This window comes from Aplysia californica, unplaced genomic scaffold, assembly GCF_000002075.1.
Source record: "Aplysia californica isolate F4 #8 unplaced genomic scaffold, AplCal3.0 scaffold01194, whole genome shotgun sequence".
NCBI classification, from domain to species: Eukaryota; Metazoa; Mollusca; class Gastropoda; order Aplysiida; family Aplysiidae; genus Aplysia; species Aplysia californica.
The window spans coordinates 91,946-99,797 of NW_004798464.1; the positions used below are offsets into that span (position 1 = coordinate 91,946).

The 7,852-nt window shown below is 42.0% G+C and overlaps 1 protein-coding gene across 1 annotated transcript in view; it reads right to left on the reverse strand.

Moving 5' to 3' along the window:
• Nucleotides 1–7,852, reverse strand: part of LOC101864114 — an 81,216-nt gene that overhangs the window by 58,948 nt on the left and 14,416 nt on the right. The window lies entirely within an intron of this gene.

Here is a 7,852-nt window from a genome sequence, read left to right on the forward strand (position 1 = left end):
GGGTAAGGGGGGGATCAAGAGAAAGGTTCTTCCTTCTACAGAGGCCTGAAAAAGTAAGTAAAGTTAATGAAGACTTGAGATTTGACCTGAGAGTTTCAGAAGAATCTTTCCGATTTGTCAACACCGGAGACAGCAAGAGCTGACAAAGTCTAGCCTCCCCACAATCAGCCAAGATCCAAACCCCATTATAAAGACTGCCCTCCACTGGACACCCGAAGGACATCGCAAGAGGGGCAGACCCAAAGTGACCAGGAGATGCACAGAAGTGTCTGAAATGAAGTCCTGGAACCATTCGTGGAGGATGTTGACCATGATGGCCCAAAACAGACGGAGCTAGAGATCCTTTGTTGCTGCCCTAAACGCCAGATGGCGTAACGGGTAATAAGTAAATAAGTAAACCCCATTAGATCATCATCATCATCATCCGGTGCCTTGCCGACAGGCGTGGGCGAGCATGAACCTCCACTTCACTCTGTCTTGCGTTGCAGCAATGGTGTCTGTCGTTCTTGCTGTTCCCAGCCATGTTGTCATCTCGTCCAGTATCTTTTCCTTCTGTCTGCCTCTGCCTCTCTTTCCATCAAACTTGCCTGCTGTTACAATATTATTCTCCAATGTTTCTTTCCGCATCGTGTGTCCAATGAAATTTGCTTGTCGCTTTCGTGTATTCGTCATCAGCTGTCGTCTGCAATTTGTTCCCATTGCCTTCAATCATTAAAAAAAAGACCCCCCCCCCCTAAAAAAACAACAACAAAAAAACAACAAAAAAACGATTATCGGCTCCACCGTGTCAAGCAATCAATGTCCATCTGTAGGTACACACAGCGACAGAATCACGCAGCCAGACTCCTTCAGTTTTCTCCAGACAAGATGAACTGATCAATAATGTATGTGAACGACCGCAGCCCAACCCCCCCCCCCCTTGCCACAGGGACGGGTCAGCGGGCGAGCAAGCAGAGAGCCACTCAAGCCTGACAGACGTCCCAGGCGCTGTGAATAAGTCACAATGTTTGGGCTTTTCATTATTCTCCTTCTTTATGGTGCAAAATGTTTGCTCTTTTTCTTTATTGCTCTTCTTTATCGTGCACAATGCTAGGTTTTTCTTCCTATAATATTGTCCTTCTTTATGGTTAGCCATTTTTGTTTTAATTTTCTTTTCCTAATTTTTGTTTTTCTTTACTCATGACAAAATTTTCATACCGGCGTCTGCGGTGTAGTGGTTAGGTGTTTTGCTGCCGCACGCAGGAGACCCGGGTTCAATTCCCGAGTGGCGATAAAAATTTTTTTTAGCGAGTATGTATCTCGGTCTTTCTTCACCAAAACTGTTCTCTATCTCCCCCGTGTATTCAAGAACTACCGTCAATCAAACTGCTCTGAGTTCAAACCGCTGATTGAAATTCTTCAAAACTCCACACGCAGCGTTCCAGAAAGACAGAAATCACATACTGCAAGTTTCATCTTTATACGACTATTTGGTCATTCTCAGGAGAAACAGTTACTGAACACAGCTCGTAAACCTTTGAATTATCATGGTGGAGTTTGGGCCTCAGAGCCTTGAGAGGAAGGGAGAAGTATGCGTTGTTGAAACGATAATTTAGTTTTTGTTGATTACTTTCTCTACGCTTTTATAACAATACCTGCACTCTTATAAACCATTCACACACTCGTAGAAATACTTTCTGCACTTAGAGTGTGAGAGGCCTGTGGTCTTTGGAAAATCAAACATTTGTATATGCATGTATTGTTTATTGATCGTGCCTCGGCGAGTGGTGTGTCAATAAAGCTTCCATGGCTGTCCTGTTGTAGGCCAGAGAAACCCGCGTGGGTGGTTGGCGGGTTCTCTGGTGTGGTTTGCTCCTTCTTTCCTATCAAACATCCATCGTCCTTATTTCTCGTCCTCCTTTTTGAGTTTGCTACTCCCATGTGACACCTCTATTCTTCGGCACTTATATGACCTTATTGTGTTGCAAGTGCCGTAAAACTCTTTCGGAAAAAAAGAAAAACCCGCGAAGTTCCGAGTCCGCGAAATGTGACTGGCGGTATGGCGGGGGATCACTAGACAACGTAGGATGGACACCGGGTGATAGACGTCACGAGAGTCATTTCTCATGTATGTGATTAGCGTCTTCACAGAGGTGCAGTACACTCGCGAACCTAAAAACGTCAACGGTCACCCAACTTTACATTTGCAAACCTACCCGATATTAGGACAAATATCGGATTTTGCTCGAATATGCTGGCACTGTTCAAGTACAAATACTCACGCCCGTCCCATCAACCAAACCCAAAACAGGACAAACATTCCTAATGCAGCCTCATCCCAGTGTGAGACAGTCCCAAGCCTGTAAACACAGAGGGGGGGGGGGGGAGGCGAATGCTTTACGATTGTAGAAGTGGAGAGACGTCATCATCAACTATTTAATGAAATGCGAGTACGAGAACAACTCGATTACAAATCTTTACGTTTGCTCGTTCGATGCTTTAATTTTTGTTAAGCAACTATAGGTTCGCAAGTGCAGTGTATGAAGTTGCTCAAAATTGAATGGACTCGCAACAGAGACGTTTTGAACAATGCGGTTCACATGTGTCGTGTTTCCCTTCACCGGGGTACAGTAGATGGAAGGTTCCCATCGTGTAAGACGGCCACCATTTGTGGAGGAGAAAAATGACCGTCATGAACAGATGACCGCCTGACAGAGTGTCATTGTGAGGTAAAAACCGCAAGGGGAAATGGGAAGTGGCTGTTTGTACAGCTGGTTGTCTTATACAGGTGGCCGTTAGAGCAGGTGATTGTGTTATACAGGTGGTCGTTTGTACAGTGATTGTCTTATACAGGTGGTCTTTAGAGCAGGTGATTGTCTTATACATGTGGTCGTTTGTACAGGTGATTGTCTTATACAGGTGGTCTTTAGAGCAGGTGATTGTCTTAGACAGGTGGTCGTTTGTACAGGTGATTGACGTATACAGGTGACCGTTTGTCCAGGTGCTTGTCTTATATGGGTGACCGTTTGTACAGGTGATTGTCTTATACAATTGGCCGTTTGTACAGGTGATTGTCTTATACAATTGGCCGTTTGTGCAGGTGATTGTCTTATACAGGTGGTCGTTTGTACAGGTGATTGTCTTATACAAGTGGTTGTTTGTACAGGTGACCGTTTGTACAGGTGATTGTCTTATACAAGTGATCGTTTGTACAGGTGATTGTCTTATACAAGTGGTTGTTTGTACAGGTGACCGTTTGTACAGGTGATTGTCTTATACAAGTGATCGTTTGTACAGGTGATTGTCTTATACAGGTGGCCGTCAGAGCAGGTTCCACTGTGTGCGCCCACAAATTTCGGAGGTATCCTTTTACAGAGTCCAGTCTTAGAATGACACGGGGATCAGATGGGTGGTCACTGGGGTGTGTCCTTGAGCAAGGCACGACAACCCCAGCTCAAAATACAGGCGCTGCACAGTGGCGACCGACAGTGGCGTGTCTGTAAACTGTTCTGTATTTGTGTAATATTGTGTATTTATGTGACGCATTTGTGCATGTATTTAAGTATGTATGTACTCATAATTATGTATTTATGAATGTATGATGTATGTTTGCCATTGTAAAACATATTGCTGTTCGATTTATAACAACATAAGTGTAATAGATTAGTTATTATTATTTTATTATAATCGGAAGAGAAGTAGCTCTTGAGCGCAACTTTCTGAACACTAATAAAACATTAACATTTAATAAAGTACAGTTCTGTTCTGAGAAAAGAAAATTCGGAACAGCGGTAAAACGTTATTTTCGTTCAATAAAGTACCACTTATGAGAGCTAAGACCATTCAGACAAAATAATGGTAAAACATTGCTGAAATTCAGTGATGTATACAGAAATGGAAAAACATAATTATTCAATAAAAGTGTGCAGAATAGGGACAAATTGCCAGTCCGAGAGGAAACCAGAATGTGAAGACTACAGAGAAAAATGACTGTAGTCACAAACTGAAAATCGTAAGGGTACCAATTTTGAACGCTTGTTGACTCATAACTGTATTTCTGTTCAACTGTTGGTTGATTATTGTTGTTAGATTTCCCATTCAACAACACTTAACAATAAACCACCAGTCAAACAAATAATGAAGTTATGAGTCCACAAGCTTTTAAAATTGGCACCCTCACAATTTCCAGTTTATGACTGCCGTCAATTTCCCCCTGTGCTCTTCAAATGTTTTGTGAAATGTTCCCTCTCGCAATGTGGGACATTTCTGTTAGCCCAAACCTCAGAAGACATTTCTTCTAGGACGCCACGCTATGTCATCAGAGGTATGTGTGAACCACCTCTGTGACCGTTATCGTGTCTGGCTTGCTGCTATGTTTTTCTTTTCATGAACGCGTTTTTAAGCCGACACAATTTAGATAATTTAAGACGCGGGCTTCTGAGAGGGAAACAGCATCATGTCCCAGATCTGTGACTCACATCGGCGATCAAAGTGCGCTATTCATTCCTTTGCCTGGTTGCTCTATCTAAAAACAAAAGGTATATTATGCCAGGTCGTGCGCTGACAGAATCAGCTACTTCTCGCGATCCAATAATGGAGATATCGGCCCGAAATAGACATCAAAGTCAGATTTATAGATTTTCAATTGATGCTATTTTCTTCAAGTCTACTGTGTCTTTTATTATTCCGTACTTAAAATTGTACAAACTCCACAGATAAAGTTGATGTATCAATTTCCATAGGGCTATAACCCGACTCATTTTGTCAGCACACCTCACATTAATCACAATCCTGAACTTTCCCCGTCACCCATCTGTTTAAGCTCTCCACCTAAGTTGCTCTGTGTCTGTCCCAGCTTCGTTATCCTTCAATTATTTTACCAACGAAGCTCAAGAAGTTCAAGGCCCTTAATCTGAGTGATCCGAGAGAGAATTCGTCTCTTCCTAATTGTCCTCATTAGCGAAAAGTACACACGCACTTCTTCCAGTATTATGTGCCGAGGGTATAAAGCTAAAAAAACAACAACAGCAACAAAAGACATCCCAGCAGACGCCATAACGTCGAGTTACGGAAAAGACTGCCATTAAAGCCGCAGTTTCTATCTTCTCAAAGTCATAAAAAGCCCTGCTGGAAATTTTCTCCAAAGTCATATTTAGGGAAATGTTGAAGTCCCTCCAAACTTTCTTTTCTTCTCCAAATACCTCCTGTAAGCAAAACCAATCGTCGTGTGTGCCAGCAGTTCGCAAGCAAAACCAATCGTCGTGTGTGCCAGCAGTTCGCAAGCAAAACCAATCGTCGTGTGTGCCAGTAGTTCGCGGTAACGACAAACAAGGAAACAATCGTCGTGTGTGCCAGCAGTTCGCGGTAACGACAAACAAGGAAACAATCGTCGTGTGTGCCAGCAGTTCGCGGTAACGACAAACAAGGAAACAATCGGACAGAAACAGAATCCAAAACTAACCAAACCAAACCAAAACGACGCAAAATGAAGCAACCCCCCCCCCCCTTCCAATGAAAAAATAATTGAAATCTCCAACAAAAAAGAACCCAACGACCCCAGCAGCAATGAGCACGACAACGAGACACAATAGTCTCGACATTTCTTGGCGACATCTTCAAACATCACAGACTGTTGAGTTAACTGCAAAACGGATTTGGGTGGTTGGTGGGTGCTCTGGTGTGGTTTGCTCCTTTGTTCCATCTCACATCTATTGTCCCCATCTCTCTTCCTTCTCTTTATATGCTATGCTTTAATAACACTTCTAACTGTCGGCACTTATTTAATAACTATTTTAAGTTGTGTTGCGTGTGCTGTAAAGTTTTACAAAAACTTAACTAAACACAAAACGCAAATCTAAATAGAGTGTAGACATTTCAAGGCCAGGTTTAATGGTTTCAGCAGATAGACCTCGATTTTGCAGCAACTCAATTTTGCGGATAATTGTTGGAAGGTCCGGGGTAATACCACAATTCCCGTGACGACTTTGACATTTCCACGACACACAGAGGTCTATTTGCCAAGTCATTACCATGTCTGTTGTCGAGAATCTTCCCTGGGAAATTGAATTTTCCATAAAAGTGTAAATTATTTGTTATGTTTCAAAAAATTATTTTTTGTTAAATTTGATTTGATTTTGTTTTCTTTTATTGGTAGGAAAAGCACGCCAAGACACGGTAGACATTTCAATGTATACGTGAGATTATGTCGCCAAGACACGGTAGACATTTCAATGTATACGTGAGATTATGTCGCCAAGACACGGTAGACATTTCAATGTATACGTGAGATTATGTCAAGTTATAGATGTTGTTGTACAGCTAAAGTTATGCTTTCTCGCTCTTTGCTAGCGGAACTACATTGTGTGGGTGGGGCGTAAGAACACTTACAGTATAGATATGTGAGGCAGCGTGGTGGAATCAGGCTCTCGTCAATTTTTGGGGATGTAGAGTTATTGGTATCACATTAAAGCTTGTTCACTTGTCTTTATTTGAATGAAAATAATATCCATTTATCTTGAATACAAGTCGAGATATTAGCGAATGAAGGAGGTGGGGGTCACCTGTTTTCAGAGGTAAAATAAATGAGAAAATGGCCGCCAAAGATTAGTTATTTCCTTAGCTTAAGAGTCCGTGGTAACTGAAAATTTTTATTTTTTGTGCCTTACGTCAACGTTTTTCAGAAAAATCCACACAGATATGAGTTCTGTAATGGGCATGAAAGGTGTTGAGACAACAATTAATTTTTAAATAAAAATTCACTAACCTGCGGAAAAATGCAAGTTTCTTCACTTTGATTATTTTGACGAGAGCCTGATTCCACCACGCTGCCTCACATATTATATCGTATTAAAAATATGTTTGCGGACAGAGCTATGCAGTAACTTATTGAGGACACGCTGTTTTGTGGAAGTTTAAATTACTGACAGACTTTCCAAATCTGTTTTCTGTGTCGGAAGTCTTAAAAAGACAGACAACAAACGTGCATACTTTGAGACAGTAATTTACAAAGTTATCCAAATAATGTTGGGTGGGGGCGTAAAACTGCTATATTTTTTTTATACAAGTTTATATCATTATACGATACGTCAAAGAGAAGATGAAGATATCTAGGAAACGTTCTAAGAAAGCCGAAGACAAGATTGTCCAATCAGACATGGTATTGGAGGCTAACTGGAAAAAAGAAAGCGAGGAAGACCAACTGGAAGCTACAGAGGCACAATAAGAGATGAGACAATCACCCAGGGCCTGGATGTGCCGAAATTGGAGGACGTGGCCAGGGACAGACAAGCGCGGCGTCGACTGCTCTCCGCCTTATGTACCTGACGGTATAGGGAGACAGGAAGTAAGTAAGTAAAACGCTGCGTATCTTTTAAAAAAAGAAAAGAATATTAATTCACGAGATCCCGGTTCACATTTTTCGGAATCAGTACATCGCCGATTTTTCTCTACCCAAAGAAAGGAAAACAGGGGAAGCTTTCTTCAGACACTGTTGCCCGAGACGTGATCTTGTTTTTTACCCTTTATTTTCAATCTGAGTAGAATTGTTATCAATAAATACAATGTTTTATGTTTAAACAACCGCTAGTCCCTCATACTTCAAGAAGAGGGAGTGTTTACAAGAGTGCGGGGAGGGTTTATAGAGGTATAAATTATAAATGTGTGCATCATAAATATGTGAGCCTTCTCACTTCGCGGGTTTTCCCCTACCGCTGGAGCTTCTAGGACACAACCGGCGCTATTTATAATTTCTGGGATTACACTCCCCCTCCCCCAATCTGTGTGTGTGTCTGTCTGTCAGTCTGACTGTCTGTCTGTTTGTTTGTCCGTCGTCTACCCTCCCCCTCCTCTCTCTCTCTTTCTCTCTCTCTCTCTC